Source organism: Manacus candei, unplaced genomic scaffold (assembly GCF_025592945.1).
Source record: "Manacus candei isolate 608988 ecotype Guabito, Panama unplaced genomic scaffold, ASM2559294v1 h1tg000149l, whole genome shotgun sequence".
In the NCBI taxonomy this organism is placed as follows: Eukaryota; Metazoa; Chordata; class Aves; order Passeriformes; family Pipridae; genus Manacus; species Manacus candei.
In genome coordinates this window covers 425579-448804 of record NW_026138197.1, presented here as the reverse complement: position 1 = coordinate 448804, position 23226 = coordinate 425579, and the positions used below count along the sequence as shown (strand labels likewise).

At 52.1% G+C, this 23226-nt stretch overlaps 1 protein-coding gene across 2 annotated transcripts in view; it reads left to right on the top strand.

Annotated features, from left to right (window-relative positions):
• Positions 1 to 21653, top strand: part of LOC127463057 (uncharacterized) — a 65193-nt gene extending 43540 nt beyond the window's left edge. Inside the window, exon 2 of one of the 2 annotated variants that reach the window (XM_051772057.1) lies at positions 21369 to 21653. The gene's annotated coding sequence lies outside the window, so the exon portion shown is untranslated. Of the gene's footprint in view, positions 1 to 6365; positions 6651 to 21368 lie in introns of those variants that run through there. The other variant, XM_051772058.1, reaches the window with a different exon arrangement.
• The last annotated feature ends 1573 nt before the right edge of the window (positions 21654 to 23226 follow it).

Here is a 23226-nt window from a genome sequence, read left to right as displayed (position 1 = left end):
CAAGCTGGTCTGGTGGAAGGTGTCCCTGGCCACAGCAGGAGGCTTGGAACGAGATGATCTTTAAGGTCCCTGCCAAGCCAAGCCATTCTAGGCTTGGATGCTGTCTGTGGCGTTTTTGTGAGACTGTGGGGGAAAGGCTGGTTGTTCCTGTGTTTCATGGTTTTCTTAACTAATTTGCTGTGCAGGTTGGAAAAGCTTCTGAGGCTAGAGAGGAGGAACGTCAGGCTTAATGAAGAGAAAGAAAGCCAGTCCCAGCTGGAGGAAATGAAGAAGAGTTATTCTGAAAAGGTCAAGGAAGTTGACAGATTACGAAGAGAGGTGAGCCTTGCTCTGGGTGGGGCTTTTTGGTTGTTCCTTCTTTTGAAAGCTGGGAGATGCTTTCCCTCTATTTCTTGTGATGTTGATGATTTTTTTCCCTTGTCTGCATTTTGGGTGTGATGGGCTTTTCTTAATGCTCCTTCTGCTGTTGCAGTGGGAGATGACTCTAAGTAATGCAGAGGTAGTTCTCCTTCTGGGGAAAGATGCAAATGTTAAGGACAAAGCAGTAGGTGTAAGGGCTGATGGAGGCCAGGCTGTCCTGCAGAGGAAGGGCGAGGCGAGAGTGGCAGCCAGCCTGGCAGGGTGTGTGAGCTGAGGGGCCAGGGAGCCGTGCCACAGGCCCTGAGCAGGAAGAGCAGAACAGGCCCCCTGACAGTGAGCGGGGTCAGCCAAGAGTGCAGATCCCCCGGCTGGGCCTGAGGGATGGGCAGGTCCTTGCAGGACATCATGTGCATGGGCTGAGAGCAGTGGGGCCCAGCTGAGGCCTGGTTGCAGCTTGAGGGAGGCTGTGACAGCGTCCTCTGGGTGTGACAGATGAATTGCAGTGATTCCTTTGGAGTGCAGAAGCTTGGAGCATTTTTGCAAGAGGAACTGGGAAAGGATGGGAAGCTGAGGAATCCTATGAGAAATGATGGGAAAGCTGTTCTTGCTGGAAAAGAAGAGGCTGGTTGGACTTTGTTTCTAGTCCTGAGGCAGCAGATGATGAATATAGTCTCCCTGGCCGCCCCCTTTTGAGGTTTTCCCAGAATTCACTGCCTTTCCATCCCGCCGAGTTCCTGTTTTTTTCTTTCTGCCTGCAGGTTGCTGAACTTTCCCAGCAGCTGGACAGGGAATGTCAAAAGTGCACGCAGCTGGAAGCCAAAAATCAAGATTTGCAAGACGAGCTGTCTAGCCTGCGTGGGAAGTGCGAGAAGCTGGAGATGGACAAATGCCAGCTGCAAGAAGAGCTGGCAAAACTCCGGCATCATTTGGAGACTGACTTGGTGGATCGCAGCCAACTCGAACAATGGAAAAAAGAGGTGGAAGAGCAAGCCGACCGGGAACTCAGACAAAAACTCCAGGAAGTCAATGAGTTTTTGCAAGTAAGTGAATTTCTCCCCAGCGTCCACAGGCGCTACGTAAACTTCTGTTGTGGCCACGGGTTTTGGTGTTTTTCTTTTGCTCCTGTATTCTGTGGGTTAGCTTCTGTCTTTGCTGAAGGCAGTGGCAGAAGGCAATCTGGTTGGGCAGGAGTGCTGTCGTGGGTGTGTCACGTGCCGGCAGGTCCCTGAATGCAAAGGCTGCCCAAGGCAGATTGGCACGTTGCAGTGCTTGGGGGGGATCTCTGTGGGCTGCTCTGCTTCTCGCTGCTCATCCTTGAATGGGTTTTGCAACTTGCAGCTGTCATGGCCAGACCTAGAGGTGCTGCTTTGTCCTTGTAGGGGGGGAAGGTGCTCTGCAAAGGAGTCACTTAAATGACAGGGGTGGGGGATGCTCTTCTTGTCTTTGAAGAATCCTTTTCGCTGTGCTCTGTCCTACAGATACAGTGTGTCTTCCTTAGTAGCTTTGAATAAGAGTGCTAGTTTGGTCTTCTTTCCCACTGCAAAGAATTGTTTGCCTTGGTAGCTGCTGGGTTCTGCCTTGGTTGCTGCTGGGAGTGAGGAGGCAGAGCCACCTCTCTGTGCAGAGCTGGGCCCTTGAAAGTGGGTGTGTGCAATTTTGTGCTGGGCAGAGCTCTCTTTTTCTTGTGGTGGTTGAAGGTGCACTGTCTCCTTCAGGCACAGGCAGCCCACCAGGACACATTAGAAAAAATCCGAAGCAGTCATCTGGACTCCCTGAAAAACCAGTTAGAAGAGAGAATTAGAGATCTTGACCGTGCACTGGGAAGGATAAGAAGCAACCAAGCAGAAAGACCTTTTCAAAAAGAATCCACCCAGGCAGAAGTGGAAAAGTATAAAGAACTGTATGTGGTGGAAGCAAAAAGCAGAAAAAGCCTAGCCAAGAGACTGGAAAGGTAAGTCCCTGCTTTTTTGGACTGGTACTAAGAGACTCCTTTTTCCTCGTGCATTTTCCTTCTTAAATCCCTTTTCTACATCTGGCCAGCGTCAGGTGTGAAAGCAGAATGTGGCATCTTTGTGGGGAAAGTTCCTTAAGACCTTGCCTTCCTCAGACCTGTCTTCCTTTCTCCTTAGAGTTCCAGCAGTAACAGCACAGTAGCGCCACTCTGGCATTGCTGGTGTCTTTTTCAAGTTGCTGTTGTTTTAGCAGGCAGTCTTTTTGCCAGTCTCTAATCTCCTCATCCTGTGGGGGAGAGAAAAGACGAATCTTGTACCCTTTCCTGTTTGAATGAGGAGAGGCCTCTGGGAGAAGAGAGTTGGATTCTGTGAATCCAAACTAAGGCGGCTCTTGTTTGGCTTGGGTTTTGGCAGCGGGTCTGAGGGTTGAGCTTTCCTTGAGAAGGCCAGGGTAGGCCAGAGTTCTTCTGGAGGTGACACTGTCTGCTCCTTGCACTTGGTGTGATTTCTTAGAAACAGGCCCTGTGAACAAGCTCCGATCAAAGGATGTGCTGGTTTTGGACGGTCTTCATGCCCTTGGCTTTTAGAAGTGGGGTAATAGTGAAGGCCGTGGAGGGTAACTTTGCGAAAGCCTTCCTGCCAAAGCTGACTCTGTGTGTGCTTGTGAATGTTTCAGAGCTAATGAGAGACTTGCAGAGGCCAACACCAAGCTCCTTTGGGAGCGCCACAGAAGCAGATCTGCAGTCCCAAGCAGCGCCGTCATCGGACACCTGGCTGCAAGTCCACTTCTGGATTCAAGTGGCCTGGGACGTCTTGGCATCGGTTTGGGACCGAGCAGAAGCCTGGGTCTCAGGCATCTGTGGTAAAGTGGAAGACTTCTGGTCATCAGGTTTGTCCAAATTTTCCAGAGTGGTCCAAGGCCCAAAAATACGGAACTGGAAGCAATGAGCTGTGGAACTCCATTCTTTGACAAGAGAAACCGTGGGAAAGAGCACTGTGGCGCAGGAACCTCCCCCCTAAGTTCTCCACTAAATTGACACATAGGGTGTGTGTGACCTATTTGAAATGGCTGATGTCACCGTGAGTGCCAAATGCCACCAGACATCTGTGAGACACCTTTTTCTTCATCAGTGATCTTCGTTCTAGCAGTTTCTTCCCTGGACCTTGCTTTAATCTGTTACTCTGGATAGGAGGCCTTTGCTGGTGTAGTTCCTGCTACGTCTTCCTCCATGAAGCAGCAGAGCTCCCTACTCCTTGGGAAGTCTTCACGGCCTTCTAATTTTGCAGCAATGCTGCAAGCTCTGCAATAGCGCTGGTCCGAGTATGCCCTGTAGTCAGCAGTCAGTGTGATAGCACATCCCTGCCAGACTGCAGAGCATGATAGCAGGAGACGTGGAAACCACGCGCCAGGAGTTGTAATCAGCGGGACAGGCGCGTAGCATGGGATTGAGGCATGGGCAAGCAGGAGGCTTGGAAGCGGATGATCTTTAAGGTCCCTTTAAGGTCCCCTTTTGGGGTTTTCCCGGAATTCACTGCCTTTCCATCCCGCTGAGTTCTTTTTTTGTTCTTTCTGTCTGCAGGTTGCTGAACTTTCCCAGCAGCTGGAGAGGGAATGTCAAAAGCGCACGCAGCTGGAAGCCACAAGTCAGGGTTTGCAAGACGAGCTGTCTAGCCTGCGTGGGAAGTGGGAAAACCTGGAGAAGAGCAAATGCCAACTACAAGAAGAGCTGGCAAAGCTCCAGCCTCATTTGGAGACCAGTGTGGTGGATGGCAGCCAGATCCTGGCTAGGCTTGGCCAAGGAAGATTTGGAAGGGCTCTCCCCACATTTGCTACAAGCGCGCTGGTGGCTAAAGAGGCCAATGCGAGAGAGACCAGATGGGTTGCAAAAGGCACAGCAGAAAGACTCCTTGGATGGGATCGGCAAGACACGATTCTTTCTGCGTTGTCTTCTCTCTTCGATGGTGATCCTGCGTGCGTTCTCAAAGGAAGCAGCAGCGTTAGAGACAGTGTGTCTGCAGACCTCTCGATTGGAGGCCAGAGTAGACCAGCGCTGGAGACCAATGTGGCCAAGGCTGAGATGTTGCTTCAGGGAGTCCTCGTGTCTCCTTTTGCGGGCTCCTCTCTTGCGGCAGCCAGTGGCAAGTTTGCCATAGATCACGATCTTAGGGAGGCGGTAGTCCTCCATCCTGGAGACGTGCCCTGCCCAACGCAGCTGTGTTCTCAGCAACATGGCCTCAATGCTGGTAATTGCTGCCTGTTGTAGAACAGACGTATTAGTTCCGTAATCTGAGCAGCGGATGTTTAGGATTGTACGGAGACAGCGTTGATGGAAGCGTTCGAGGAGTCGCAGGTGGTGGCGGTAAATGAGCCATGATTCGGACCCGTCTGAGAGAGTAGACAGCACTATGGCTCTGTAAACCCTGATCTTTGTACTTTTCTTCAGGTGTTTATTTACAAGGACTCCCCGAAACAACCTCTCAGCCTTGGCCATATTGATCAACATAACTGGTCTACTCTGGCCTCCAATCGGGAGGTCTGGAGACACACTCTCTTTAACGCTGCTGATGCTTTTGAGAAAGCACGCAGGATCACTCTTGAGGAGAAAAGACAACGCAGAAAGAATCGTGCCTTGCAGAATATATCTCCTAAGGAGTCTTTCTGCTGTGCCTTTTGCAACCGGCCCTGTCTATCTCGTGTTGGCCTTTTTAGCCACCAACGCGCTTGTAACAGACGTGGGTAGATCCCTTCCCAAATCTGGCCATGATGATGATGATGATGATTATTTCACCAGACTCTTTTATGGAGTCTTCCGAAAGCTCTCGATGCCTTTGGTAACCTGTTGTGTCCCCTAGTAGGGGCAGTAGCCAGTTCATTCTTCACGGGTTGTTGTGTAATGGACTGAATTGCTGAGTCTTGACCTACACGGTTGGTCCTGAAAAGAGTCTGAAAGTGTTCAGAGCATCGATTTAGAACGGTGGTTTCATCTGTGAGAAGCATTTGACCATCTGCGCTGAGTAGAGGGCTTTGGGCCTGGTCTGTCAGTCCATCTGCTGTTTTCAAGGCCTCCTAGAATCCTCTGTGATCACCCGTATCTGCGCATAATTGAATTTTTCCTGCTAGATTGATCCACCCCTTGTTTTGGATGTCACGAGCAAGGTGTGCTCGGTGGGCAGTTCTCTTTTTCCTCCACAAATCCTGGATCTCTTGATTGTTTTCATCCAAGCAGCCCTTGTTCTTCTTGAAGGAGAAGCCTAAGGATTCTTCAGAGGACTGCAGGATGCTATTTTCCATAGGTTGCCCAAATGATTCAGGAGAGGGATCTATGGAATGATCCTGGAGCCTAGTTTGAAGGTTTGCCTGAAAGCTGTCTCTCCCTTTAGCTGATTGAAGATCTTTAACTTGGAATCTCCTGCTCGGAATACCGGCCCTTTTAGGTTTGAACTTAAGGTTGAAGTGAAGTTTACAGCCAAACAGAACACTAGAAAAGGGATGTGGAAGCACGAGCCGAGCAGGAAATAAGACCAAAACTACAAGTCTGGTTCTCTACTCAACTGGGCTGGAACATCTTGTCAACAATTTGAGTCTGAACGATCTCAGTCTGTGAGGAGGCTCTTGGCTCCCGCTAGGTGTTCTTATGCCAACTTGGTCTTGAATAAACTGAAGAGTCTAGTAGGTGTCCTTGTTTTCTTCTGTTGCCCCTGCCGGCTTTGCTTCTGCCATTCCCCGATCCCAAGGCTGTCCCCTCTTCTTCCCTCTGCTTGCCTCTGGGACAGGTGGGGACCTGTCCAGCTTGGGCAGAAAGGGCCTGGCTGCCAGAACTGTCCCGACATTTAAGGAGAACTGCTGCGTTTGGTGACAGAATTGGAGCTCTTTGGACTGTGGTGGTTTGGGCTAGGCCTTCCTTGGTGACCAGTTTGTAACCAAGGAAGGGTCCAGATTTACCCAGTATTCCCTACAATTTTTACATAAGCCAGATTATAAGAAGAAAGGAGGAGAGGCCTTCATTCTCTTTCCTTCCGGCGACTTGGAGGTGCAGGTTCCCTGCTGTTGAGTCTGCCGTGTTGGGGAGCGAGGCCTGGTTAGGCCTTGTCGACCTTGGGAGACAGAGGTTGCCGGCGATCGTTCCGGAGCGACCCTCGGTTGTCCCAGGAGAGTAGTGAGCTATTTCTTTGCTAACTCTTTTAGTGGATAGATATTGGGCTGCTAATTGGGATATTTATATATATATATAATATTTTGGTTTTGTTCCTTTTCCCTTCCCCCTTCCCTTTCCCTTATTTTTAATTGTATATAAGTGTAAATATATTTATATATCTCACTTTGGTTCTCTCTCTCTTGTTTCGGGTTTTCTTTCGATTTTTTTTCTCCCTCTTCTCCCTGAGGTTTGAGGGGGGGGGGGAACTCTGGTGGTAAGGTTTGGAGACTTGGCAGAGAGCCAGCTTCAAACCATATCAGGACCTAGGTGGGAGGGATGAGGAGAGTCCTATTTTTGAAGGTTTATTAAGGCTTTCTTCCCGGGCCGGGAGTTAAGACTTCTCTCTCTGCCCTTGGTCTGAGTGCAAATCAGTGCGGCAGACAATTTCAAGGCTGAAAGAGAAGCCAGGCCTGAAGGCCGAGCCAGAGCTCTCCTCTGCTCCCTTCAGCTCTGCTCACAGCTGCATCTTCAGCCCGTCCCAGAGGCCAGGCAAATGCGTCCCCTTCCTCCGTGAAGGCTTGAAGCACAGTGGTGTTAAGATCCTGGCCTACAGGTGAGCTATTGCTTCTACTGGGTTGCCAGAGTCTTCCAGTGCTTTCGAGCCCTCCTCTTTGTGTTCTGGGCAGAAGACAATGGGTGAGCTTGTGGTAGGCATAAAACACAGGCAACTCCTTGATCCTGTGGGAAGCGGATGGGTTTGTAGCCCGCTGTAAGAGGGAAAGTTGGGAAGGATGCTGAAACTGAAACCATACACCGTTGAAATCTCAACCCAAACAATCTTTATTCCCAAGAGGTGGCCAACAAAAGGAAAAAACCCCAAGAGAGAGGAAGGAGGAGAAAAATAAGCCCTCGGTACGACTCCCCCAGTTGCCCAGGTGTTGCTTCTGAAGTCATCTTCCCGACCCAGAAGGCCTGGAATTGCCCAGAGCAGAAGCTGCATTCTGGGAGAGTCGGCAGGCTCACAAGATAGCCGGCGCGCCCGCCAAAGGCAACGTTGTCCTTTGATGTGAAACTTGCGTCTGCCGAGCACGAGCCATCCGCTTTTTATCCAATTGATTGGCGATGTCCACCTGGGCAGGTGTGGTCAGCACCGCCCAGCCAGAGGCCTTCAGTCCCTCCCAACGTTCTGGAAGCGGTGCCCCTTCTGCGCACGCGTGTGTCCTTTGGAATCCCCCCCGTGCTTGCGCGCTGTACTTCAGGGGGTGTTTTCTAAATGAGTCTGGGGGCGTACTCCATCACCCTCCTGTTCCCTTTTTTCTTCAAATGCCCTTGGAAGGTGATCAGGCAATAATAAGACACCAATTAATTGTAGTTTGTCCAAAACGCTTCCTTCAAGGACGAAGTTGCCGTTTCTCAGTGCTTGTTTTCTCCTAAGTTGGCAGGAAAAGGATAGACCCTCCCAGGCGGCTGGGCCAAAGAGAGACCAAAAGTATCGACATCTAATTAAGCCCCGATACACCCGCAAAGAAAAAGGGAAATTTCTTCAGCCCGCTTGCGGTCCATTGTAGCGTCCCTCCCCTGAGCAAGCTGGTGCAGAAGTTGTGGGCCTTCACTTGGTGTTGTCATTGGGACCAAGTGGGACAAGATGTGTTTGAAAGTTCCTTGCTGCCCTGCTGTGTGCTGCCTGTTGGCTGGTGGAGCATCAGCAGAGCAGAAACTGACTGTTGGCATCTGGCAAAGCAGCAGGTGAGAGCAGTTGCGAGGGGAGGAGGGGGGGGCGAGGTGTCTGTTCTTCAAGAGGGACAATGTCAGGGTTGAAAACAAGTCTGTGGGAAGGCAGACAGAGCTAAACAAGTCCCTGTAAGTCTGTAAATGCTGAATCATCATGGTGTGATGCAGGGCAGCCAATTGTGATATATGTTTCTGAAAAAACACCAATGGTATTTTAACATGTATGTTATGCCCAGGGCTATAAGAGTCAGTGTTCTGTTCCAATAAAGGTTCTTTCCTCTCCTGTCTTGTTGCTAGGAAGTAGACTGTCTGCGTATTTTCTTTTATTGACCGCCACAACAATAACAGGACAAGAGAAAGGAGTTGGGGAATTGTCCTGGAAGTCTGGTCTGGTGGGCTTGGAGCACTGGGTGGGCATTTCTTGAGAGCTGTGGTGGTCCCCGCCTGCTTGGGCTGGGATGTCACTTCATGCTGAGCCTCATTTGATGGCAGTGTGCCCAGAGGCAACCCGGCTCCAGGCTGAAGCAAAAAGCCAGAGCGGGTGATGGGGAGCTGCTCCAGCGCCTACCGCAGCCTGCGGCCCGGTGGGAGCGTCCCGGGCCCTGCCCCGGGCGCCCTGAGGCGGGGCAGTGCCCACTCCCGCCGGCCGCCCTCACAAGGCCCAGGCCGCCTCCTTGCCACAAGGCCCAGCAGGGCCGCCCTCACACCTGCCCCGCCCTGCCCTGCCCCGCCCGGCCCCACCCTGCCCCGTGGCCTCTGTCACACCCCACGCTGACGTGCTGAGCCTTCCACCAGCCATTGTGACGCCACAGGCGCCAGTCGGGCACGGCTTTGTTGGTGCCCGCAGCCGGCGCCCAGAGCTGCTGTAGCCTCTCGGGGAGCAGCAGCACATCCCGCTCGGGGAGCATTGCGCGCCTGCATCGCCGTCTTGGCAGCTGCAGGCCACGACCACTGCGCAGGGCGACCTCGTCTGCCTTGTGCTTTCTACCCTGTGCCCGTCCTTATTGTCGTCCTTGTCCCCTTTGTCACCCTCCCCCTAAACCTCCCCCTCGTCCCAATTCCTCATCCCCACTTGGCTCCCGGCAGCCCGCCGGGGGCTTCTTGCCCTTCCTGCTGCTGGGAGCTGCAAGCAGGGCCATGCCGTGGCTTCTGAGCAAGGAGCGGCGGCAGTCGCCCTCCAGCAGCCCCAGTGGGCAGCCCTGGGCTGCCACCAGCTCCAGCAGCGCCTCCCAGCTCCGGGAGCAGGGGCTGGGCAGGCTGCACCGCGCGGCCGCCCGCGGTGACCTGGGCTGGCTGAGGCGCTGGCGCTGGTACGTCAAGGTAGTCGGCATCGACAGGCGAGACCAGGAGATGCGGTGAGTTCTGGGCCACACTGATGGCACAGCTTGGCTGTTCCTGAGCCAAGCTGCAGTTGTCCTCGGCAGCCCTCTCTTAGGGACAAGGCTTGAAAAGTGACATTTGCCCTGTCAGCTGGGAGAGGGAACTCTTGAGCTTTTCACTGCTCGGAGCTGCCGGCCGGGCTCCAGCGCTGTTGGAAAGGCGTGTTGCCCACCTGCCGCTTGGCCGTGGTCTCTCTGCAGGGCTGTTCTGCAGCTGCTCAGCCCTCACCTGTTCTCTTCTGCCCTCTGGCTCATCAGGGCAGGCTTGCAGCAGCAGCAGCAGCAGCAGCAGCAGCAGCAGCAGCACCAGAGTGCGAGCAGGGTCCCCAGGGTGCTGGGTAGAGACACAGCTTGGGCTCGTCCTTTGTCTGTCTGGGTTAAGAGTGTCTGTTTAATTTTTAGGACACCTCTGCATCTGGCTTCGGCCAATGGCCATGCAGATGTCGTGAGATATCTGCTAAGAAAGAACAGCCAGCCCAACCTCGCTGACAACTTCAAGAGAACGGCCCTGATGAAGGTGTGTGCAATGCCTTCTGAGCTTGGAGGTGGGGCTTAGTGCTGGGGTGTTAAAGGGGAGGTGTCTGGCAGGATTCCTTGCAGGGCAGGGCCATAGAAACACGCCTATTGCAATGGGCACGGCACAGCCTCTGTTAGCTAATCTTTGCAGATGGTCTTCTGTGGCAGCATTCAGGAGCTGAGGCAGTTGTGGGAGAGGGGGATGGATGTAAAAGTTGGAAGCCTTTCCCTTTTGGTGTGTTGTTGCCAGGCAGTCCAGCAGGAGCAGGAAGAATGTGTTGCTGTTCTGCTGGAACACGGTGCCGACCCCAATCTGGCAGACGCGGACGGCAACACTGCCCTTCACCTGGCTGTCCTCTCTAAAAACACAGCTGTAGCAGGGCTGTTAGTGGAGCATCATGCCAAGAATGATGCTCAGAACCAGGTAACCTTGGCATGTGGCTAAAGCTGCTCTTTCCAAGAGCTGCAGAGCTTGTCTGTGTCTTTCTAATGGGGATTCTTTCTCCTTTTAGTGGGGATTTACCCCCTTGAAACTTGCAGCCTTGCAACAGCATGAGGAGATTGTGGAGTGCCTTGTGAGCAAAGCAGCTGACAGGCACGCTGAAGGCCAGGGGGAAAGGTGAGGGCTTTGTCAAAAGAGCACCCGGGTGTTCTGGGTAGTCTGCAAGTGTGAGTGAGATGAGGGGCGTGGCAATGAGCTGGGAAAAAGAAGGAGGAGCCCCGTGGAAGCAGTTCCCTGGGTGACTGGTAAATGCAGGTCTCTGCACTTGGCTGCTCTGGTAGCTTTGGGGCTCTCACCCTTTGCCCCCTAAGGTCTGCAAGAAAGCCTTGTCTGTGGTGCCCTTCCCCCCCCCAGAGCCAGAGCCATGGGGAAACTTGCCAGTAGCTCAGCAGCGTGGCTGCTCTGCAGGCCAGGGGGGTTTGAGGCACGGCAGAGTTGGTGCGTGAAGTGCTCTGAAGGGAAGCGCTGGGGGAAAGAGAAGCAACACTGTGCCAGGGGACACGAGGGGCTCCGAGCGCACCGAAGGAGAAAACTTGCTGCCATGGAGATGGTCAGGGGGTGGAAGGGCTTGCCCCGGGAGTTTGTGCAGCCGCATCGGTGGGGCCTTTGAAGAGCAGTGCAAGGAGCCCTGAAGAGCACGGCCTGAGCTGGTAGTTGAGGCTGCTTCAGGGAGGCCCCTTGTAAGAGAAATTCTCCAGTGCTTGCATGGACTTGGCTTTGCTTTCCCGGAGCTTGTAGGAAAGGGGGGAAGAGGTCTTTGGGAGCAAGCAGGGGAAAAATGATGCAGGATAAGACATGTTTCCGATGAACTTTTGGATGCTTTAGGACTGCTCTTGTGGTTCCTGGAAGCCATGAGGCTCACCTGGAGGAAGATAATCTGCGCTTGCAGGAGGAGTTGGACAGGGCTGACGCGGAGGTATGGAAAGCCTGTCCCCACAGGGATAAACCTGGGGGTGCTTGTTGCTTCCTCTCCGTCACAAAAAGGGACAAAACAGTATTCTGGGAGCCACTCTGACAGAGACCTAAGGAAGCGGCAGTTCCATCAGGCTTTGATCTGCCTCTGTCCCTCTGGCCCCCTGCCCCACAACCCGCCATGCTGAGGCAGAGCTGCCTCTCCTTAGGGTTTCACTCCTTACCGCTCAGGGGGGCTGGGGTTCCTCTCTTTCTGCTCCATTGGAGGTCTTCCTGCTTTAAGAAGACTCCCCACGCAGCCCTGGCTCCATTCTCGACTCCAGGGCAGGTCTGTGGAGCAGTTCACCTGGCTGCCTTTGCTGAAATGGCAGTTATCAGCTCGTCAGTGATGCCACCCTTCCTGACCCCCCCCCACTGCAGCAGAACTGCCTCTCCTCAGGCATCCACTGCTTCCTGCTCAGGGGCTGCTGGGCGCCTCTCTCTGCACTACAGTGCGGGTCTTTCCCACTGAAGAAAACTCCCCGTGCTGCCCTGGTGCAATCCTGGGCTCCAGAGCACGTGTGCCAGAGCACTTGGCCTCTGCCACTTGCCAGACGCCTTCCTTTAGGAAGATGAACTATTTCACTGGTCTTTTCCTGGAGTAGCAAGCAAGGGAATACAGGAAGTGTCCCAGGTGACCACAAAGGACGGAGGGGCAGTGTCGGTGCTTAGAAGCGTGCTGTAGGAAAGCAGTGGAGGGATAGGAGAGGCTGCTGTAAAAGAGGACAAAGGCCTACAGTTTGTGTTCATGGGGCAGTAGAAGTGAAGCTTTGAAGGGCCTTGAGTGGATTGCAGTTCTTTGGGAGAGGGGATGCACACAGACATGCAGCACCTGAGTTCTTCAGCAGCAACTGGCTCCTCTCTGGAAAAGCTCCCCTGACAACTGTGGATTCTTCCCGTGATTTTACAGCTGCGGGAGGAGGAAGAAAAGCATCTTCAGTCTGAGCATCGCGTTTGTGACTTGAAGACTGCCTTGGATGCCAAGGGAAGAGAAGCAATAACATCTTCCCAGAAACTGCAGGACCTCCCGTTGGCATCTTGCGAGACTAACATGACTGTAAAACAACTGGAAGAAGAGGCGCAAGAGTAAGAGAGTAACCCAGTGAAGCGAGGGCTCTGTGGCTTTGGGGGATTGGGTGGAAACAAGGGGAGAGTCAGTGGGATTTGGAAGGACACTTCTGCTGTGGCTTCTGTTCCTTAGCACAGTTTGTCTGGCATTGGATTTTCTGGTAATAAGAGCTGTATTTCTTCTTAAGCTTTGCAAGTGAAAAGAGCAGATTGGAAGGCACTGTCCGGCAGCCAAGCGATGGCGTTGAAGCCCTTCCGAGAGCCCTGCAAGCCTCTGCCTCAGTAAGCTGGTGCTAAATTTGCCTTTTTGTGACTCTGGAGCCTAGTTGCCTATTTGTGTGGGGAAAGTGTCAGATGAAGTTTTCCTGGAGAGCCTAGGGGAGCTCAGTTTCTGCCTTCTCCTCAGTAGAGGCTGCTCAGAAAGCAACCTGGTCCTTTTGCCAGCTGCTACAAAAGCCCCGAGGGTATTTGCTGTGCTGGACACTGGAGGAATTCTTAGATTCTAAATGAGGAGTTTCATCCTGAGCTCCAAGGGAGCCGGAAGTATTGCTGCCAGGAGTGTCTCCCAAATTCTTAAGCAGGTCTAAAGTTTCTTCTTTCTGTCGGGGAATCTTTCAAGTGTTTTCTAGGCTGGTTTCCAGTAGAGGAGAGATACAGTTGCGATGGCCACCCCCTTGAGAAGTTTTCCCAGAATTCACTGCCTTTAGATGCCGCTGAGTTTCCTTTCCTGTTTTTTTTGTCCTGTGTGCAGGGTGGTGAACTTTCCCAGCAGCTGGACATGGAGCCTAGAAGAGGCATGCCGCTCGAGGCTCAAAAGCAGGCTTTGCGAGGAGAGCTGTCCAGTCTGCGTGGGAAGTGTGAAAACCTGGAGAAGAGCAAATGTCAGCTGCAAGAAGAGGTGGCAGAACTCGCTCATCATTTGGAGACTTTGGTGCTGGATGGCAGCCAAAGAGAAGAATGTAGAAGAGAGGTGGAGGAACGAGCTGACCAGGAAAGAAGTCAAAAGCTACAAGAGGTCAGCCTCGTTTTGCAAGTAAGTGAATTTCTCCCCAGCGTCCACAGGCGCTACGTAAACTTCTGTTGTGGCCATGGGTTTTGGTGTTTTTCTTTTGCTCCTGTATTCTGTGGGTTAGCTTCTGTCTTTGCTGAAGGCAGTGGCAGAAGGCAATCTGGTTGGGCAGGAGTGCTGTCGTGGGTGTGTCACGTGCCGGCAGGTCCCTGAATGCAAAGGCTGCCCAAGGCAGATTGGCACGTTGCAGTGCTTGGGGGGGATCTCTGTGGGCTGCTCTGCTTCTCACTGCTCATCCTTGAATGAGTTTTGCAACTTGCAGCTGTCATGGCCAGACCTAGAGGTGCTGCTTTGTCCTTGTAGGGGGGGAAGGTGCTCCGAAAAGGAGTCACTTAAATGACAGGGGTGGGGGTGAGGGGGTGGACGTGCTGCTGGGAGTGAGGAGGCAGAGCCGCCTCTCTGAGTAAGGCTGGGCCCTTGAAAGTGGGTGCGTGCAATTTTGTGCTGGGCAGAGCTCTCTTTTTCTTGTGGTGGTTGAAGGTGCACTGTCTCCTTCAGGCACAGGCCCGATTAGGACAAATCAGAGACAGTCATTGTGATTCCGTGAGAATCCAGTTGGAAGACAGAATTAGAGGCCTCGAAAGTGAATTGGACAGGGTAAAAAGAACCCAACAAGAGAGTGCTTCTCGTAAAGAAGCAACGCAGGCAGAAATGACACTGTACAAAGAGCTGTATCTGGAGGAAGTGAAAACCAGAAGATGCCTAGCCAAGAAAGTGGAAAGGTAAGTCCCTGCTTTTTTTGGAGTGGTAATAAGAGAGTCCTTTTTCTTCCTGCATTTTCCTTGGAAATCCATCTTCTCCATCTGGCCAGCATTATTGCCCTCCACTGGCCAGCAGGGTCTGCTGGAGTTGCCAAGACATTCTCCTTGATATTTGAAAAGTCGTGGCAGTCAGGCGAAGTCCCAGGTGATGGGAAAAAGGGAAACTCAGTGTGCCCATCTTTGAAAGGGGTGGAAAGGAGGGCCCTGGGAACTGCCAAGCTGAGTCCAGAGGAGGCCAGCAAGGTGGTTAGAAAGATGGAGCAGCTCTCCTCTGAGGAAAGGCTGGGCCAATTGCAATACTTCAGCCTGGAAAAGAGGAGGCTTTGGGGGGACCTACTGGTGGCCTTTGGGTGTGTGAAGGGAGCCTACAAGAAGGATGAAGAGAGTGCATTTCAAAGAGCATGTGGGGAGAGGACAAGGGGGAATGGCTTCAAATGGCAAGAGAGTAGGTTTAGATTTGATCCTCGGAAGAGATTGGTCCCTGTGAGGGTGGTGAGGACCTGCAACAGGTTGCCCAGAGAAGCTGTGGATGCCCCATGGCCGGAAGTGTTCAAGGCCAGGTTGGATGGGGTTGTGAACAAGCTGGTCTGGTGGAAGGTGTCCCTGGCCACAGCAGGAGGCTTGGAACGAGATGATCTTTAAGGTCCCTGCCAAGCCAAGCCATTCTAGGCTTGGATGCTGTCTGTGGCGTTTCTGTGAGACTGTGGGGGAAAGGCTGGTTGTTCCTGTGTTTCATGGTTTTCTTAACTAATTTGCTGTGCAGGTTGGAAAAGCTTCTGAGGCTAGAGAGGAGGAACGTCAGGCTTAATGAAGAGAAAGAAAGCCAGTCCCAGCTGGAGGAAATGAAGAAGAGTTATTCTGAAAAGGTCAAGGAAGTTGACAGATTACGAAGAGAGGTGAGCCTTGCTCTGGGTGGGGCTTTTTGGTTGTTCCTTCTTTTGAAAGCTGGGAGATGCTTTCCCTCTATTTCTTGTGATGTTGATGATTTTTTTCCCTTGTCTGCATTTTGGGTGTGATGGGCTTTTCTTAATGCTCCTTCTGCTGTTGCAGTGGGAGATGACTCTAAGTAATGCAGAGGTAGTTCTCCTTCTGGGGAAAGATGCAAATGTTAAGGACAAAGCAGTAGGTGTAAGGGCTGATGGAGGCCAGGCTGTCCTGCAGAGGAAGGGCGAGGCGAGAGTGGCAGCCAGCCTGGCAGGGTGTGTGAGCTGAGGGGCCAGGGAGCCGTGCCACAGGCCCTGAGCAGGAAGAGCAGAACAGGCCCCCTGACAGTGAGCGGGGTCAGCCAAGAGTGCAGATCCCCCGGCTGGGCCTGAGGGATGGGCAGGTCCTTGCAGGACATCATGTGCATGGGCTGAGAGCAGTGGGGCCCAGCTGAGGCCTGGTTGCAGCTTGAGGGAGGCTGTGACAGCGTCCTCTGGGTGTGACAGATGAATTGCAGTGATTCCTTTGGAGTGCAGAAGCTTGGAGCATTTTTGCAAGAGGAACTGGGAAAGGATGGGAAGCTGAGGAATCCTATGAGAAATGATGGGAAAGCTGTTCTTGCTGGAAAAGAAGAGGCTGGTTGGACTTTGTTTCTAGTCCTGAGGCAGCAGATGATGAATATAGTCTCCCTGGCCGCCCCCTTTTGAGGTTTTCCCAGAATTCACTGCCTTTCCATCCCGCCGAGTTCCTGTTTTTTTCTTTCTGCCTGCAGGTTGCTGAACTTTCCCAGCAGCTGGACAGGGAATGTCAAAAGTGCACGCAGCTGGAAGCCAAAAATCAAGATTTGCAAGACGAGCTGTCTAGCCTGCGTGGGAAGTGCGAGAAGCTGGAGATGGACAAATGCCAGCTGCAAGAAGAGCTGGCAAAACTCCGGCATCATTTGGAGACTGACTTGGTGGATCGCAGCCAACTCGAACAATGGAAAAAAGAGGTGGAAGAGCAAGCCGACCGGGAACTCAGACAAAAACTCCAGGAAGTCAATGAGTTTTTGCAAGTAAGTGAATTTCTCCCCAGCGTCCACAGGCGCTACGTAAACTTCTGTTGTGGCCACGGGTTTTGGTGTTTTTCTTTTGCTCCTGTATTCTGTGGGTTAGCTTCTGTCTTTGCTGAAGGCAGTGGCAGAAGGCAATCTGGTTGGGCAGGAGTGCTGTCGTGGGTGTGTCACGTGCCGGCAGGTCCCTGAATGCAAAGGCTGCCCAAGGCAGATTGGCACGTTGCAGTGCTTGGGGGGGATCTCTGTGGGCTGCTCTGCTTCTCGCTGCTCATCCTTGAATGGGTTTTGCAACTTGCAGCTGTCATGGCCAGACCTAGAGGTGCTGCTTTGTCCTTGTAGGGGGGGAAGGTGCTCTGCAAAGGAGTCACTTAAATGACAGGGGTGGGGGATGCTCTTCTTGTCTTTGAAGAATCCTTTTCGCTGTGCTCTGTCCTACAGATACAGTGTGTCTTCCTTAGTAGCTTTGAATAAGAGTGCTAGTTTGGTCTTCTTTCCCACTGCAAAGAATTGTTTGCCTTGGTAGCTGCTGGGTTCTGCCTTGGTTGCTGCTGGGAGTGAGGAGGCAGAGCCACCTCTCTGTGCAGAGCTGGGCCCTTGAAAGTGGGTGTGTGCAATTTTGTGCTGGGCAGAGCTCTCTTTTTCTTGTGGTGGTTGAAGGTGCACTGTCTCCTTCAGGCACAGGCAGCCCACCAGGACACATTAGAAAAAATCCGAAGCAGTCATCTGGACTCCCTGAAAAACCAGTTAGAAGAGAGAATTAGAGATCTTGACCGTGCACTGGGAAGGATAAGAAGCAACCAAGCAGAAAGACCTTTTCAAAAAGAATCCACCCAGGCAGAAGTGGAAAAGTATAAAGAACTGTATGTGGTGGAAGCAAAAAGCAGAAAAAGCCTAGCCAAGAGACTGGAAAGGTAAGTCCCTGCTTTTTTGGACTGGTACTAAGAGACTCCTTTTTCCTCGTGCATTTTCCTTCTTAAATCCCTTTTCTACATCTGGCCAGCGTCAGGTGTGAAAGCAGAATGTGGCATCTTTGTGGGGAAAGTTCCTTAAGACCTTGCCTTCCTCAGACCTGTCTTCCTTTCTCCTTAGAGTTCCAGCAGTAACAGCACAGTAGCGCCACTCTGGCATTGCTGGTGTCTTTTTCAAGTTGCTGTTGTTTTAGCAGGCAGTCTTTTTGCCAGTCTCTAATCTCCTCATCCTGTGGGGGAGAGAAAAGACGAATCTTGTACCCTTTCCTGTTTGAATGAGGAGAGGCCTCTGGGAGAAGAGAGTTGGATTCTGTGAATCCAAACTAAGGCGGCTCTTGTTTGGCTTGGGTTTTGGCAGCGGGTCTGAGGGTTGAGCTTTCCTTGAGAAGGCCAGGGTAGGCCAGAGTTCTTCTGGAGGTGACACTGTCTGCTCCTTGCACTTGGTGTGATTTCTTAGAAACAGGCCCTGTGAACAAGCTCCGATCAAAGGATGTGCTGGTTTTGGACGGTCTTCATGCCCTTGGCTTTTAGAAGTGGGGTAATAGTGAAGGCCGTGGAGGGTAACTTTGCGAAAGCCTTCCTGCCAAAGCTGACTCTGTGTGTGCTTGTGAATGTTTCAGAGCTAATGAGAGACTTGCAGAGGCCAACACCAAGCTCCTTTGGGAGCGCCACAGAAGCAGATCTGCAGTCCCAAGCAGCGCCGTCATCGGACACCTGGCTGCAAGTCCACTTCTGGATTCAAGTGGCCTGGGACGTCTTGGCATCGGTTTGGGACCGAGCAGAAGCCTGGGTCTCAGGCATCTGTGGTAAAGTGGAAGACTTCTGGTCATCAGGTTTGTCCAAATTTTCCAGAGTGGTCCAAGGCCCAAAAATACGGAACTGGAAGCAATGAGCTGTGGAACTCCATTCTTTGACAAGAGAAACCGTGGGAAAGAGCACTGTGGCGCAGGAACCTCCCCCCTAAGTTCTCCACTAAATTGACACATAGGGTGTGTGTGACCTATTTGAAATGGCTGATGTCACCGTGAGTGCCAAATGCCACCAGACATCTGTGAGACACCTTTTTCTTCATCAGTGATCTTCGTTCTAGCAGTTTCTTCCCTGGACCTTGCTTTAATCTGTTACTCTGGATAGGAGGCCTTTGCTGGTGTAGTTCCTGCTACGTCTTCCTCCATGAAGCAGCAGAGCTCCCTACTCCTTGGGAAGTCTTCACGGCCTTCTAATTTTGCAGCAATGCTGCAAGCTCTGCAATAGCGCTGGTCCGAGTATGCCCTGTAGTCAGCAGTCAGTGTGATAGCACATCCCTGCCAGACTGCAGAGCATGATAGCAGGAGACGTGGAAACCACGCGCCAGGAGTTGTAATCAGCGGGACAGGCGCGTAGCATGGGATTGAGGCATGGGCAAGCAGGAGGCTTGGAAGCGGATGATCTTTAAGGTCCCTTTAAGGTCCCCTTTTGGGGTTTTCCCGGAATTCACTGCCTTTCCATCCCGCTAAGTTCTTTTTTTGTTCTTTCTGTCTGCAGGTTGCTGAACTTTCCCAGCAGCTGGAGAGGGAATGTCAAAAGCGCACGCAGCTGGAAGCCACAAGTCAGGGTTTGCAAGACGAGCTGTCTAGCCTGCGTGGGAAGTGGGAAAACCTGGAGAAGAGCAAATGCCAACTACAAGAAGAGCTGGCAAAGCTCCAGCCTCATTTGGAGACCAGTGTGGTGGATGGCAGCCAGATCCTGGCTAGGCTTGGCCAAGGAAGATTTGGAAGGGCTCTCCCCACATTTGCTACAAGCGCGCTGGTGGCTAAAGAGGCCAATGCGAGAGAGACCAGATGGGTTGCAAAAGGCACAGCAGAAAGACTCCTTGGATGGGATCGGCAAGACACGATTCTTTCTGCGTTGTCTTCTCTCTTCGATGGTGATCCTGCGTGCGTTCTCAAAGGAAGCAGCAGCGTTAGAGACAGTGTGTCTGCAGACCTCTCGATTGGAGGCCAGAGTAGACCAGCGCTGGAGACCAATGTGGCCAAGGCTGAGATGTTGCTTCAGGGAGTCCTCGTGTCTCCTTTTGCGGGCTCCTCTCTTGCGGCAGCCAGTGGCAAGTTTGCCATAGATCACGATCTTAGGGAGGCGGTAGTCCTCCATCCTGGAGACGTGCCCTGCCCAACGCAGCTGTGTTCTCAGCAACATGGCCTCAATGCTGGTAATTGCTGCCTGTTGTAGAACAGACGTATTAGTTCCGTAATCTGAGCAGCGGATGTTTAGGATTGTACGGAGACAGCGTTGATGGAAGCGTTCGAGGAGTCGCAGGTGGTGGCGGTAAATGAGCCATGATTCGGACCCGTCTGAGAGAGTAGACAGCACTATGGCTCTGTAAACCCTGATCTTTGTACTTTTCTTCAGGTGTTTATTTACAAGGACTCCCCGAAACAACCTCTCAGCCTTGGCCATATTGATCAACATAACTGGTCTACTCTGGCCTCCAATCGGGAGGTCTGGAGACACACTCTCTTTAACGCTGCTGATGCTTTTGAGAAAGCACGCAGGATCACTCTTGAGGAGAAAAGACAACGCAGAAAGAATCGTGCCTTGCAGAATATATCTCCTAAGGAGTCTTTCTGCTGTGCCTTTTGCAACCGGCCCTGTCTATCTCGTGTTGGCCTTTTTAGCCACCAACGCGCTTGTAACAGACGTGGGTAGATCCCTTCCCAAATCTGGCCATGATGATGATGATGATGATTATTTCACCAGACTCTTTTATGGAGTCTTCCGAAAGCTCTCGATGCCTTTGGTAACCTGTTGTGTCCCCTAGTAGGGGCAGTAGCCAGTTCATTCTTCACGGGTTGTTGTGTAATGGACTGAATTGCTGAGTCTTGACCTACACGGTTGGTCCTGAAAAGAGTCTGAAAGTGTTCAGAGCATCGATTTAGAACGGTGGTTTCATCTGTGAGAAGCATTTGACCATCTGCGCTGAGTAGAGGGCTTTGGGCCTGGTCTGTCAGTCCATCTGCTGTTTTCAAGGCCTCCTAGAATCCTCTGTGATCACCCGTATCTGCGCATAATTGAATTTTTCCTGCTAGATTGATCCACCCCTTGTTTTGGATGTCACGAGCAAGGTGTGCTCGGTGGGCAGTTCTCTTTTTCCTCCACAAATCCTGGATCTCTTGATTGTTTTCATCCAAGCAGCCCTTGTTCTTCTTGAAGGAGAAGCCTAAGGATTCTTCAGAGGACTGCAGGATGCTATTTTCCATAGGTTGCCCAAATGATTCAGGAGAGGGATCTATGGAATGATCCTGGAGCCTAGTTTGAAGGTTTGCCTGAAAGCTGTCTCTCCCTTTAGCTGATTGAAGATCTTTAACTTGGAATCTCCTGCTCGGAATACCGGCCCTTTTAGGTTTGAACTTAAGGTTGAAGTGAAGTTTACAGCCAAACAGAACACTAGAAAAGGGATGTGGAAGCACGAGCCGAGCAGGAAATAAGACCAAAACTACAAGTCTGGTTCTCTACTCAACTGGGCTGGAACATCTTGTCAACAATTTGAGTCTGAACGATCTCAGTCTGTGAGGAGGCTCTTGGCTCCCGCTAGGTGTTCTTATGCCAACTTGGTCTTGAATAAACTGAAGAGTCTAGTAGGTGTCCTTGTTTTCTTCTGTTGCCCCTGCCGGCTTTGCTTCTGCCATTCCCCGATCCCAAGGCTGTCCCCTCTTCTTCCCTCTGCTTGCCTCTGGGACAGGTGGGGACCTGTCCAGCTTGGGCAGAAAGGGCCTGGCTGCCAGAACTGTCCCGACATTTAAGGAGAACTGCTGCGTTTGGTGACAGAATTGGAGCTCTTTGGACTGTGGTGGTTTGGGCTAGGCCTTCCTTGGTGACCAGTTTGTAACCAAGGAAGGGTCCAGATTTACCCAGTATTCCCTACAATTTTTACATAAGCCAGATTATAAGAAGAAAGGAGGAGAGGCCTTCATTCTCTTTCCTTCCGGCGACTTGGAGGTGCAGGTTCCCTGCTGTTGAGTCTGCCGTGTTGGGGAGCGAGGCCTGGTTAGGCCTTGTCGACCTTGGGAGACAGAGGTTGCCGGCGATCGTTCCGGAGCGACCCTCGGTTGTCCCAGGAGAGTAGTGAGCTATTTCTTTGCTAACTCTTTTAGTGGATAGATATTGGGCTGCTAATTGGGATATTTATATATATATATAATATTTTGGTTTTGTTCCTTTTCCCTTCCCCCTTCCCTTTCCCTTATTTTTAATTGTATATAAGTGTAAATATATTTATATATCTCACTTTGGTTCTCTCTCTCTTGTTTCGGGTTTTCTTTCGATTTTTTTTCTCCCTCTTCTCCCTGAGGTTTGAGGGGGGGGGGGAACTCTGGTGGTAAGGTTTGGAGACTTGGCAGAGAGCCAGCTTCAAACCATATCAGGACCTAGGTGGGAGGGATGAGGAGAGTCCTATTTTTGAAGGTTTATTAAGGCTTTCTTCCCGGGCCGGGAGTTAAGACTTCTCTCTCTGCCCTTGGTCTGAGTGCAAATCAGTGCGGCAGACAATTTCAAGGCTGAAAGAGAAGCCAGGCCTGAAGGCCGAGCCAGAGCTCTCCTCTGCTCCCTTCGGCTCTGCTCACAGCTGCATCTTCAGCCCGTCCCAGAGGCCAGGCAAATGCGTCCCCTTCCTCCGTGAAGGCTTGAAGCACAGTGGTGTTAAGATCCTGGCCTACAGGTGAGCTATTGCTTCTACTGGGTTGCCAGAGTCTTCCAGTGCTTTCGAGCCCTCCTCTTTGTGTTCTGGGCAGAAGACAATGGGTGAGCTTGTGGTAGGCATAAAACACAGGCAACTCCTTGATCCTGTGGGAAGCGGATGGGTTTGTAGCCTGCTGTAAGAGGGAAAGTTGGGAAGGATGCTGAAACTGAAACCATACACCGTTGAAATCTCAACCCAAACAATCTTTATTCCCAAGAGGTGGCCAACAAAAGGAAAAAACCCCAAGAGAGAGGAAGGAGGAGAAAAATAAGCCCTCGGTACGACTCCCCCAGTTGCCCAGGTGTTGCTTCTGAAGTCATCTTCCCGACCCAGAAGGCCTGGAATTGCCCAGAGCAGAAGCTGCATTCTGGGAGAGTCGGCAGGCTCACAAGATAGCCGGCGCGCCCGCCAAAGGCAACGTTGTCCTTTGATGTGAAACTTGCGTCTGCCGAGCACGAGCCATCCGCTTTTTATCCAATTGATTGGCGATGTCCACCTGGGCAGGTGTGGTCAGCACCGCCCAGCCAGAGGCCTTCAGTCCCTCCCAACGTTCTGGAAGCGGTGCCCCTTCTGCGCACGCGTGTGTCCTTTGGAATCCCCCCCGTGCTTGCGCGCTGTACTTCAGGGGGTGTTTTCTAAATGAGTCTGGGGGCGTACTCCATCACCCTCCTGTTCCCTTTTTTCTTCAAATGCCCTTGGAAGGTGATCAGGCAATAATAAGACACCAATTAATTGTAGTTTGTCCAAAACGCTTCCTTCAAGGACGAAGTTGCCGTTTCTCAGTGCTTGTTTTCTCCTAAGTTGGCAGGAAAAGGATAGACCCTCCCAGGCGGCTGGGCCAAAGAGAGACCAAAAGTATCGACATCTAATTAAGCCCCGATACACCCGCAAAGAAAAAGGGAAATTTCTTCAGCCCGCTTGCGGTCCATTGTAGCGTCCCTCCCCTGAGCAAGCTGGTGCAGAAGTTGTGGGCCTTCACTTGGTGTTGTCATTGGGACCAAGTGGGACAAGATGTGTTTGAAAGTTCCTTGCTGCCCTGCTGTGTGCTGCCTGTTGGCTGGTGGAGCATCAGCAGAGCAGAAACTGACTGTTGGCATCTGGCAAAGCAGCAGGTGAGAGCAGTTGCGAGGGGAGGAGGGGG